Source organism: Gallus gallus, chromosome 7 (assembly GCF_016699485.2).
Source record: "Gallus gallus isolate bGalGal1 chromosome 7, bGalGal1.mat.broiler.GRCg7b, whole genome shotgun sequence".
In the NCBI taxonomy this organism is placed as follows: Eukaryota; Metazoa; Chordata; class Aves; order Galliformes; family Phasianidae; genus Gallus; species Gallus gallus.
In genome coordinates this window covers 28,071,225-28,083,856 of record NC_052538.1, presented here as the reverse complement: position 1 = coordinate 28,083,856, position 12,632 = coordinate 28,071,225, and the positions used below count along the sequence as shown (strand labels likewise).

At 44.7% G+C, this 12,632-nt stretch overlaps 1 long non-coding RNA gene across 1 annotated transcript; it reads left to right on the top strand.

The window, feature by feature from the left end:
* Positions 1-4,795, top strand: LOC124418112. The gene is made up of 3 exons (XR_006939862.1): positions 1-32; positions 1,155-1,326; positions 3,077-4,795. It is a non-coding gene; the product is annotated as an uncharacterized LOC124418112 (long non-coding RNA).
* The last annotated feature ends 7,837 nt before the right edge of the window (positions 4,796-12,632 follow it).

Here is a 12,632-nt window from a genome sequence, read left to right as displayed (position 1 = left end):
GGCAGACAGGACATGGCACAATCAGGTGTCAGGTGAGGAAGACTTTCCTTGTGCTTACTTGAGCCTGCTGTTCAAAACACCCAGTGGTGGTGGCCTTTGTTCTTGTATTCAACACTGCAAAAAAAAAAACCCTTCCCCAGTCACTCTGTCCATCCTCTTCTAGATATTTCTGCTTTTACATCATCTCCCTTACAGCCATTACTTTCCCAGAAGTCCTGATCTGTTTAGCACTCAGCATATGGCAACCCTTGCATGCCCTTGGCCATCTTTCTTGCCCTCCTCTGTGCAGTTCATGATAGATGAACAATGCTATCGATGTCACTGGAAACAGTACAAGCTTTCAATTTGGAATCTGTTAGTTTTGTGCTTGGCTTTAAATATCTTCAGAAGTCACATACACTCAAGTAATTTCAGTAAGGAGCTGGGCAAGAAAGTTTTGAGTGAATCACTACGTGCGCAGTGCTCAAGCTACAAAAGCACTGCCTGTGTGAAGGTTGGGTTATCTGGATCATAGCCAACAAGATCTTACTGATAGAAGATGCAATAGCCAATATATGGCTTTGAAATTCAAAATACTCATTTAATTCCTACCCTGCAATTTACATATTCGAGTGTTGGCTTATGAGTAGAAATGAAGCTTTGTGTTGGCAAAATAAAGTATTCAAAAATCATACTAGATGTCATCCTGCCTCCAGAAAACACATACGGGGAAATTTTCTTCTTGAAGAATTTAAATCTTTATTTATTTATTCTTAGTTTCTGAACCTTTGAGGTCAGCAAAACTCGTGCTTCCAGGCTTCTTGCTGTAGCCCCCCTCAGAGCCATTGTCTCAGCACACCAAGGTGACCTGACAGAGGAGCTGACCCACAACAGGGTTTTGCTGCAGCCCCTTCCCTGGCAGCCTCCTCTGCCTCATGCAGGCTCTGCTATGGGACGTGGTTGGGCAGCATGGTGGTGGGCATTTTGTTGTATTTGAGGTGGGGTTTTAACAAAAAAAAGAATTTTAAAACACCCCCAAAAATGGCAACTGAGCCGCCTTTGTGACCTTGTTCATGCGATTGCAGAGTAGGGCAGTGCTCAAGAACTCAGTGTCTTTGATGGAGTGGAAAAAACATTTCCCAACTAGCTCTGCCTAATTAAAGCCTCATTAACAGGAGAATTGGGTGTGCTGAGCCATGGGCAAAACCAGGCTGTCACAAGCAAGACCTGCAAAAGGCCATGAATTTCACGACCTCTACTGCTGCCAGGTTATAGAGCCAGGGATTGCCTGCAGAAGATCTCATGAAGATCCATTCAGATGCCATGTGTATACAAACCTACCTGAAGGTATGGCTCTACATTTGCATGGGTGGGGTGACTGACATTTAGCTGATGCTGTTCTTGTGGGAGCATCCCAGCTATTTGTTTCTCCTCCACTCCAACTGCATGAGCAGCTCCGCTCTCATGCTCATTGTCTCAGTACCAGCTCCAGCAGCTCCCACCTGACAAGCTGGGACAAAACAACCATCATGAAGCTGGCTTGAAGAAAAATCACAGGGCTGAGTATTTCAAAACACCTCTACCAATGAGTAAATACCCTGGACTCATTGCTCTGAGTTTGCAATGCCTTGGCGAGAGGCACAAAACAAACGCGGAAAGCAAAGGCTTGGGCGTATACAAAACACACACATGATGAAGCCAGTTGGCTCCTTGGGGCTCTGCCATGACCTTCCCTTTCCTGGGAGGGCTTGTCGCACCCCTGCTCCCCCCCAGCCTCTCCCACCCTTCAGCAGAAACTTAAAGAGAAATAAAATTGCGTGCAAGCAGAAGGAAAGTTTTGGGGCATGGGTTTGGCTTTTAATTGATTAATTTATCTAATTAATGGCCTTACATTTTATTTTTTCCCTGGGTTTGTGCAGCCATCTCCCATCCTCCAAGGCATGCACCGTATTTGCAGGAGAGCGCAGGCCAGTGGTGGAGGTGGGTGTTTGGCAACGGTGGCGACATGGGGACGCTTACTTGTTCCTTGCTGGGGTGGCATCGAGGAGCCAGAAAGTTTCATCATGTCTGAAAGAAAAGAGCAGAGTAATGAAAGGCTGCTCAGACAGTGCGGCAGGGTGCCAAGGTGATAAATCAGTGGAAGGGAAGTCAAAACAAACCGGAGTGAGAACTTCGATTTGTGCTGAATTTCAGACTTGCTCCATGTTAAATGTAAAAGCATTCGGTGAGAGCAACCCCTCATTTTTATGCAAAATTTGAAATTTCATTCAATTTCTCTACAGATTTTTTTTCTTTTTTTTTTAAATCTGGGATGATTTTGACAGTATTTCCACGAAAGGTTTTGTATACAGTGCATCTAAAGAAATAATAATTTGAATAAGATTATTTTTCCCCAAAATGCTTTTTAAGATAAAAAGCTATTCTCTATCTAATGTGCAATGCAAAAAAAAAAAAAAAAAAAAGCCATCATCCAAATCCTCTTAGCAGAAACCATGGCCACAGTGTAATGAAGGGGATTTTTTGTTCTTGATTACAGTGAGGACTGAGATTAATCACAAAATGTTAAGAAACAGCTGTATTTTTGGCTGGAGGGGAGGGAGTTTAAAAATAAAGTTGACGTAAAGATGAAAACAAAAGACTTAGGCATTATGTTTAGCTAATTAGCTAATTATCCTGTCCTAGCAGTTCTTCTGTCTGCACAAAACTAAAATAGTCTTAAGCAAGTGCCAAGTATTTACAAAGAATGGAGCTTACAAAGAGAGGGATTGACTTTTCACACGGTCTGATAGGACAAGGGGGAATGGCCTTACACTAAATGAGGGAAGATTTAGGTTAGATGTAAGGAAGAAATTCTTTACTCAAAGGTGAGGCACTGACACAGGCTGCCCAGAAAGCTGTGTGTGCCCCATCCCTGGAGGTGCTCAAGGCCAGGTGGGATGGGGCCCTGGACAGCCTGATATGGTGGGTGGCAACCAGCCCACAGCAGGGGGTTGAGACTGGTGGGCTTTATGGTCCCCTCCAACCTAAGCCATTCTATGATTCTGTGATTCTGTGTTTATCTCTCTGATACCTTTTTCAATCCCCCTTCTCTCCATAGACCTACTGCTGGTGGATCCAATGCCCCTGTGCTAAAGATGGAAGCCTAGCTTGGAGGCAAAGTGCATGGGGTGGTGGCCAGACATCCACAAGGATACGTCACAAAGGAAAGCTGGGACTGTGATTTGGGAGCTTGAAGTCAATACTTGAATCATCAGCGTGGACCAAGTTGAAGCTTGTTCGTGAGAAAATCTGATTAAACATAGAGGGAGAAGAGAAGGGGGGGCAGGATAAAGCTGTGTTCTTTAAGGTCCCTTCTAACCCAAGCCATTCTGTGGTTCTATGAAAGCTGGAAAGCCAGCAGGGATCCTCCAGAGGAGATGCTCGCAGCTGGCATGCCACCAGAGAGACACAGGAACAGCCAGCATGCACTGCTGGTGGGGCCTAGATCAGACAGAAGCTAGGTCCACAGCAGCCACCAGCACTTGAATCTTGACAAGGCTTGGCCTCTGTCCTGCCTGGGCCTCAGTTAGATGCTGACTCCCATGTCCTCTCCTTCCCTGACAGCTATTTCTGCCTGCAGAGAAGCACCTGTCAGCAGGCTGCACCACGTACCTGATGGGTACAACTGTGGGCTTTCAGACCCCACAGCCTTCCTCAATCTGTTTCGACAACCAGCTCCCCAGCCTCCTGCACTGCAAGCTGCATGGATTATTAGCACAGTGTGTCAAAGTAAATATATCGTGCAAACTTCACCAACCCACATAGATTAGATGGGGTTCGCCCTGCCTACTCTAAGTAAGTTTGATGTGCATGATGCCTTGGTTGACTGTAATACCTCCTGGTAGAGTGATCCTGTAGTAATACTGACAGGGAGCTGTAGCAGGGTGGGATATTACCATCACCAACCACCTGCCTCTGCCAAAGGTGTATCTGAAGCAGTCTGCAAAACTCAGAGTGGGCCCCAGCACCAGGGCTTGGCTCCTGTGAGCACGTCAGCCAGTGTGAAGGGGATGCTTCCCATTCCCTCAGCTGTGCTGGCTGCATTGGGATACATCTCCACATGCCTCCAGAAAGAGAGGATGGGCAGAGTCTGCAGTCCTGGCCCAGCAGCCTTTTTTGCCAGCCACACCAATAAATCAATACCTGCTGTTTCTGCAAGACCAGTTCCTCATGCCCGATCCACTACATGAATGCAGTGAGTTGTAATGATTTCCTAAAACCATCATTCAGTGAAGCCCGGAGTAAAATACCTCTTGTCCTTCTCTACGATCCTTCAGTCCTCAGCTATGTGAATATGATGTTTTTAAACAGGCACTTTCCCGTGACACTGTTTAGAAATGTTCTCCACAACGAGTCACGCTCTGATTTACAGCCGCACTTCTGCTTTCAGCATCTCTGTCTAAAAGCCTGTCTCACAGGTTTGATTTGCGTGTGGCATGCGGTGCCCAGCAGCACCTTGCTAATCGGTGCATCACTGGAGGGCCCGGAGCATGCTGAGCAGTTTCGTCATCACTGGTTCAGGTGCAAGCAGAGTTGTGTAAGAGTTTAACCAATCTGACAGCACATCTATGAAATGGGGAGTGGATGGACACATGGCTCGTGTTTATTCAGGTCTTCCCAGGCTGATGCTGACCTACAACGGGAGCAGGGCAGGGCAGAGTTTTGCCCCTAGATAGATAGAGTTTTGCAGAGTTTTGGGGGCAGAGTTTTGCCCCAAGATAGATACATTCAGGCTGAATATTTGGGAAAATATCTTCTCAGAAAGAGTGATGATGCAGTGGCACAGGCTGCCCAGGGAGTGATGGAGTCACTGTCCCTGGAGGTGTTCAAGAAGTGTTGAGATGTGGCACTGAGGGTCATGGTTAGTGGGCATGGTGGGCGTACGTTGAGGTTGGACTGGATGATTTTAGTAGTCATTTCCAACCCTTGTTCTATGATTCTAATACATTCTGGGTTCCTTGGGCAGGAATGTGCTTGCAGGTCCCTCAATAGGACCAAGTTACCCAAAGTCACCCAGCAAAAAAATTAGTAAAAATTAGCAGTCACCCTTGGTAATAACAGGTCATGCTATAGGTCTGGCCAGGACCAGGGCTGCTGTGCCAGCAGCTTTACCTGCAGACAGCATAGGAAGGCGGACAAGCCAGGAGCTTTTTTCCACTCATCATGGTTTGTTCAATACTTAGTTCTCACAAACTTTCTGCTTGTAAGTCTCTTTGCTCTCAGTCAGAGCACCAGATTTCAGGGTGATTTTTTTTTTTTTTTAAGCTACCCTCATTTCCTTTTGCAGTGACAAGGGCTGGCACGCCGCATAAAGACAATTTCATACCTGTTTATTATGTGGAATGACACATGCGTCTGTAACTGATTTGACAGGAGACAGCATGACAGATGTTTTACAGGATTTTCCATTGAAATAGTGAGCAAGAGGCTTGCTAGCACGTATGGGACATATTTATATCCAAAACAAAGGGGCAGTAACATACATAGCAAGAAGCCTTGCTTGTACACAGCTTTCAGCAAGTTTGTGCCAAGCGCTGGCTCCCAGCCAGGCTCACTGCTGGTGCAATCTGGCACAGCCCCACTGACTGCAAGCAGCTGCAGCAATCTGCACCAGCAAGAAGCGAGGGATAATTTTCTCAGTTACGCACCAGAATGACAAGAAAGGGAAAACAGGTGATCTACAGAAGGCTGGGAGCACGTAGTATCTCCCTGTGCTGGAGGGGAGAGCTCTGGGCATGCCTGCAAGGACTGAGCAGTTTGATTTGTGCACATTGCGTTAAGGACGCAACCATCCTACAAGACACCAAGACTTTGTCATTCTTAATTTTAGCTTGCTTGTACGAAAGGCAAGATTGGAAATTGAGATGATGTGCCTGCATCCAGCACATCAAACAATACAGCTCTCTGTAAAGGCGAAGAAAGGTTAAAGATCTCCTATCTTTCTGCCAGCAGCATTTTTTTCACCCAAGCATAAGGAAGAAGAGGTACGAAGATCACTTCCAGCTCTGTCAGAGCCAGAGAGGTCTCCACCTTAGAGCTATTTGAAATTGTTTTTTTTTATAACTCAGTGACCAACATAAAAAACAACGTGTTCTCTTAGTCATGCTCTATAGGAGAGACACCACTTCTCCATGGTATTTCCACAGCACCTTGCACCACCAAGCTCTGGGCTTAGAAATGTATACCTTGATTCATCAAGAGGAGAAAGAAAAAATCCCCATCAAGAAAAGATGCCCATTGACGGACATTTTCAGAAGGCTGAGAATTACAGTGTCCTGATCATACCATTTCACTTTTACCCGGGGAAAAAAGATATGGATAACACAGAGAAACAAGTAGGACATAAATCTTAGCGAGAAGTTCCCATCAATTTACATTCATGCCTGTGTCACGAGCTTTATGAAAGACATCATGAAGTTGGCTTGTTATGTCAAGACCAGTATGTTAAAAGAAAGGTCTGGGTTTTTTTGTTTCCATTTTCGTCAATGAAGGAATAAACTTCTCATTAGTTTTAGCTTGCTGATACTACAAGTACATTCGTTGTCAGGAAATTGAGATAATTTTGCCTTCAGCTATTAAAAGCAATAGTAAGGAGTATCATATGCTTTAAAAAAACGATGCCGAAACAATGGCAAAACAAGAAGCCAGTGTAAGCAAATGGATGAGGCAACAAAAACTGAATGAGTCGTTTTCAAACATTTAATGATTACATGTCAAAGCACAATTTAAATGTCACAGCGCCTTATGTGTTCATGAACAGCAAAACAAAATGACTGAGAACTCCTGGCTAAAATAGTCTTGTTCCTGGCACTGATTGATATTCTTGAATGGAGGACTTGATGGATTATGATTTTTGCAAGAGAATCATTACACGCCAGGTGCACAAATAGAGAAGTACAGCTTGTTGACACTTCTGTGCAAAATAAAGCCATTCTAGGAATTTTGATTCATTATGTCTCTATTAGGAATCAATCCACCTGACCTAAATTTTGCATCATAAATCAGATGAAGAACCCTGACTGGATCTCAGCAAAGGCTGCACATCCCTGGTTTAACATCACTCCACTATACCCAGTGCGCCATTATTATTCCAAATTCAATAATCTATGCCATATAATTTAGGCCAACTTGATCTCAGAGTAGAGACAAGAGCATTTCTACCAACTCATCTGCATAGGAATTTAATCATTTTAGGGTCATTATTAGGCTTTCTGTGCATGGGTTGTTTTCTTCTTATTTTGATGCTCGCTGCTGAAGATATAAAAAGACACCCAACCTCATGCATAAAAATAGAATAGGATGATCATAAAGCAATTTTGGAGACCTTTAAAGTAGAGACACATCGTTTTCTTATTGGGGCACTCTGCAATTACAGTAAATGGCATTTGCTCAGCTGAGTTAGAGGCACCAATTTTCACTGGTTGGCCACAGCCCTTTAGAGGAGCCAGGCAGGTTTGTGTGATGCTGCCTGAAAGGCTCTGACAACTGAAAACTTCCCTAGAAAAACATCTAGGAGCACGTAGGTCTTGCTGAAAGTCAAAGGGATTTGCATCCAAGTCTGAGGTGTTTTTGAAATTATCCCTATTGGCATCAACTTGGAATTTGGTGTCAGTTTTAAAAAGGAAAGATGGCAGCATTTTCTGCATAAAATTAGACAAGTTCATTAACCGTGAGGATTTTTTGTTTAACTTTGAGGAGCTGCATCGCTCGGTCCTCTTTGAGCTGCAAAAGCAAACCCAGGGGTACGGCCCCAGCCTTTGAGCTACGCACAGAAACAAAATGGGCTTTTGAAAGCTTCAAGCCCATGACAGCTGCGAGAGAGCAATAATTCAGGAAATGTCTTGGGTAAAATCAGCTCAAATGACTCAATGCTTTGTTTTATCATTATGAACATAAAGGAGTTTGTTTTAGTTATCAACTGCAAATTCTCGAGGGGCTCCCCGCAAGATTTGATAATAACATGCCTTGAATAGGAATGGCTGCAAGTGGCAGGAGAGTAGCAGTAGAAAAGGGACGTTTTTTACTCATCAGTGTCAATTCTGCCACTAACATGAGACTCCCGGAAAGGCACTCACACTCTATTCCCAGCCCTCTCTCCAACCCCAGCAGGACAAGTCTCATCCAGCCTTCAGTGCCCTCATCCCTAAATGTCAAGGCTGGTTATTTACCTTCCTATGGAAAGTTCCTCTCCCCGTGGTGTAAATGCATCTGAGCAGGAACATAAAGGCACCTGGTTCCTTCCTGACCTGCTCTTTTATCCTGCGTAGTGGTGTGGATGGAGTAAGTAAGCACTATAAATCTTACCTACTCTGTATTCTGTGAAATAAGACCTTTCCAGCTTCCTTCTTATCTTCTTACACAAGACAGTGAATTCTCTTTGGACTTCTCTGATTTTTTCCAAGTTCTCATACATACTTTCTTAACAAAGAAAACTAAGTCTTTCTACCAGAACTTTTGGAACAAATGACAAGATGGGATAACAGATCATTCATAAAATTAATTTCCATATCCCTTCAGCATACACCTACTCACTGACTACCTATGGGAGGAAGAAGATATAAGCTTTAGAAAGCTAGTAACAACATTTTTGCACTAGGAAGAGGCAAGGAGGAACAGGCATTGAGCTGCAGTGGGCGGTCTGGGGATGCTCTGCAAGCACTGCACCAGTGACACCTAATTCTCACATCAAACACTGTCATTGCACCATGTCCTGATCACCAGCAATATCAATGGGTATTTCACAGAAAATAAAGACTTTGCGATAGACACGATTTAAATAATACAGTCTTGGCTTTTTAAAAGGGAAGGAAACAAGCCATTCAAATGTGGCATGATTTCTTTCTCAGAATATTTCAAAGTCATGTCAGTCTATCTATTACCCAAGACAAATTACTTTGACAGCGCTATCTACTCTTGACATCTGAGTTGTCTCTCCAGCCTATTATATTTTAGCACAGGCATAAAATATTGTTCAGACAGTATGGTTAGTCTAAAAGAGTAAATCTAACTGCTTTGAAATGGCCTATTAGGAGATGAACTCTCAGTTTGGCTGCAGGCAGAGAATTAATCCAGTGCTTTTCTTAGTTCTTCAATGGCAATCTTTTCTTCCCCACTAACTACACGCTCTTTATTGTGAGGGATGTAAAAAGGGAGTAATCTTCAGAAGGAAAGGGGGAAACAAATTAAACACAAATCAGAGAGGAAGGCATCATTAAGAAATCCTGATAAATGACATAGTTAGAGGACATGTATCTGGGCTCACCTACTATTGGAGAAATAGAGAGGAGGGTCAGATTTTGACTTCAGTCCCAAGAACAATCATGCATGCAGCTTGCTCAGCTCTGTGCACACCTAAACATTGCAGCCCATCTCTGCTCCCTGGCGTGGTGTATCCTGAGTGCTCAGGAGCACAGAGGGATGTCCTCGGGGACCCCTTCACCAGGGGCAGACACAGAGCACAGCCCCAGACCTTGTACCCCCTGCATCAGCACAGCAGAGGGATGCTGCTCAGCTCAGCAAGGCTTTTGGCCACGTCACAGCTTAACCTTCAGCTCTGGAAGTGGTGCGAGCTTGTGCGTGGGCACAGAAACCTCCCAGGCATATCTATGTATGTGTTTTTAATAAACAAACAGTCCCAGCTGCTTCAGCACAACTCATTTCAATTCTCCCCTGGAGCTGCTCCTCTCTGTAGCACCTGCCTTCTCAGTGCTTCCCTTTGCATGTTTTGCTGTTTGGCTAGCCAGGGTGATTCAGCTGCTTTTGTTGTAGCTAACGCATCCCTGGGCAGCTTCTCCAGGAGAGGATCTGAAACTAGAGCCTTGCATGCATCCACAAGGCCCAGTTAAACACATCCCAGAAGCTCATGTGTGTGATGGCATCTCATAGGCCTGGCGGATTGTTCCACATCCCCACAGAGCTCGCTGGCTGTGATGGAATGGGCTGTGCAGATGAAGGCAGGCATTGCCACCCTGTGGAGAGAGAAGGGGAGCAGCCAGCTCTGCTGGGGAACTGTTGTGCCCCTCTCCAGCCAACCACCCCACTTCCGAGCCCACAGCTATCCCAAAATGCCAGCATGCAGGAGGCTCACAGGGAACTGGCTCCATTCCTGACAGATCCCAGGTGGGATTTGTGCCCGTTGCCTCTACTTGGTCACCCACCACATACACTGACTCAGAGATATCATAGAGAAGACATAGTGAGAAGTCCCACCTGGTCTAGAGAACTTGAGAAATAGCCACCTACTGACAGCACCCAACCTCAGTGAAGCAGTGCCCAGAACCCTAGTTGCTGCCTGCAAGGCATCCCCACAGTATGTGGTGATCCTGTCTTCAGCCCCTTCACTCCTGGGAGGGAATAGTGAGACTTAAACTCTGCGGTGCTTCCCACACCACAAAGTCACTTCTTGTTAAAACACATTTATTGCCATAACAGCTTCACTTTGTGTAATTATCTGTTGATCAGCCTACTCCTACTAACAAGCTTAGCTCTCTTCTTTTTTATTCATTGCCCCTGATTAGTCTTGAAGATAAATGATAACAGGTGAAACAAGCTTCCTGGGCTGATCAATCAGCCCTGGAGACAGTGTCTTGCCTTGCTCAATGAAAGCCCCCGGCTGCCCTCCCTGTACAGGGTGATTGCCTCTCCTTCTCCTGGGACTGCAGCAAAAGGATCCTGGAGGCATTTGTTTTGCTTTTTTTAATTGAAAAGTGAAAACTCTCCTAATTAATGATCCACCTACTGGGCCTCATTGTGTCATTACTCCTTATTGATGAAAAAGGAATAACAGTCATTGGATAAATTAGGGTAGGCAGGCACTCTAGGACCTACACAATTCTTCTAAATGGAGTGTGCTCTGTTGTGAAGGACAAAGTAGCATGAAGGGCATCTGGTAAGAACAGGTGGGAGACAGAAAGGGACACCCCAGAACTACTGTCCTCTGCTATTGCATGTGTCTGAGGTACAAACCATTCACAAACCAGGAGGAGCTTGCACTCATCCTCACGTTCTCTTGGGAGCTGCACCAGAAGCTCTTGTGCTGGTAGGTGGATAAATGAAGTCCTGTGGGCCATTAAGGAAGTAGCATTTTAAAAAATCTGCCCCATGATCTACCTTTGAGAAGTATCTTCATTAAGATCCATCCAGCCTGATACTTCACTTTTCAAAGCTCCTTACTGTTGTCCCTCTATAAACTAACTCTCTATTGACCTTATTTTGTTCTCCTGTTGAGAGCCAACTTTCCTACTTTCACCAAAGCCTTCTCATAAAGTACTTTCTCGGGAGTATATTTTCAGGAAGGCTCTTTACTGCACCTGTGTTGAAGGTGTTTGTTAGCTAAGCCAAGGTGTGAGAGAAGTCAGATTAATCTGGTGCAAAGTTTTTTGGCAACACCTTGCAGGATTTTGCCTTGCCAAACTGCCTTTAAACTGCTTGGGACTCTGATCCTTTGTCTTCATAAATCAAAGCAACCTTTTCTACTGTTTCCACAGTCCATGGATCAAACCTGGCTTCTGGCAGCAGCCTCTGAAGTGTCAAATGACTTGCCATGGTCAAATCTTCCCCAGATCTCTACTCTGTGAGGTGCTACGTGCCATGTCAGCCTTGTACTCCCCTGAAAGATGGAGAGGACACTCAACCCCTCCAAAGTTAGGAAGAAGAGACATGAGAATAATACCTGCCTGTCAAAAAAAATGTATCAAGAGACTTTCTCCAATTGCACCCATCTTCCCACCTTCATACAGAAAACTGGGGAGCTGAAAGACTCATGCAGCTCTGTGCTGGTTCTGCCCCAGCTCAGTGCACGGTGTGTGCTACAGCAGAAATGGTACAGGAGAGGCTACAGCAAAGTCGGTCCTAAACTTGGCTCAGATGAAGATGGCACCTCAGACAGTAGTGAACAAAAGGCAGATTAGAGGTATCACTGGGGCACAAACAGTAATCATGAAGGTGTCTTCAGGGCACATGAGCTGTATATGCACACACTGCTATTTAATTGCATTATAAAATGTCTCACCTCCTGAACCACTCCAAACCAGCCATGGGAATTCTGCAAGCCCAGCAATTGTAAGGGAGAGAGACCCATGAAAGACTGGCATTTTTATATAGGCAATAAATCCTACTTCGTGAAGAAACATGTTGAGGTAAAATTGCCAGTGGCTGTTTTAATAAGTATTTATGATACATAAAGGGATTTGATTCATAAATGCAGTAATTATGTCCTTACTACAAAGCAGTACAAATATAAAGCCTCCTACCTATTACATTGAAACTGTAATTGTATCTCATTAAAGAATATAAGCAAATCAAAATTAAAATCTTGGGGGGGAGGGGGCGGGAAGAAGTGTTACCCAAAGTCTTGATGGTTAGACATTATGGGCTTTCTGTTGTGCCATTCAATCTGTCTAAATACCTCATAAAGTGCAGTGAAGCCCTGAAGATCTGGGTGGTGTTTAAGCAACCTAGAAGAAAGCTTTGACTGAAGTTTCCAAAGAGACGTGCACTTGAAAGGCTTAAACAAAATCTTGGCTTTAACCTCAGACAAGTGGGAACTCCACGAGGGCCTTCCATGCAGCCACAACAGAACAGCTCCAGCCATGGCAGAGCCACAAGGGAGGGTA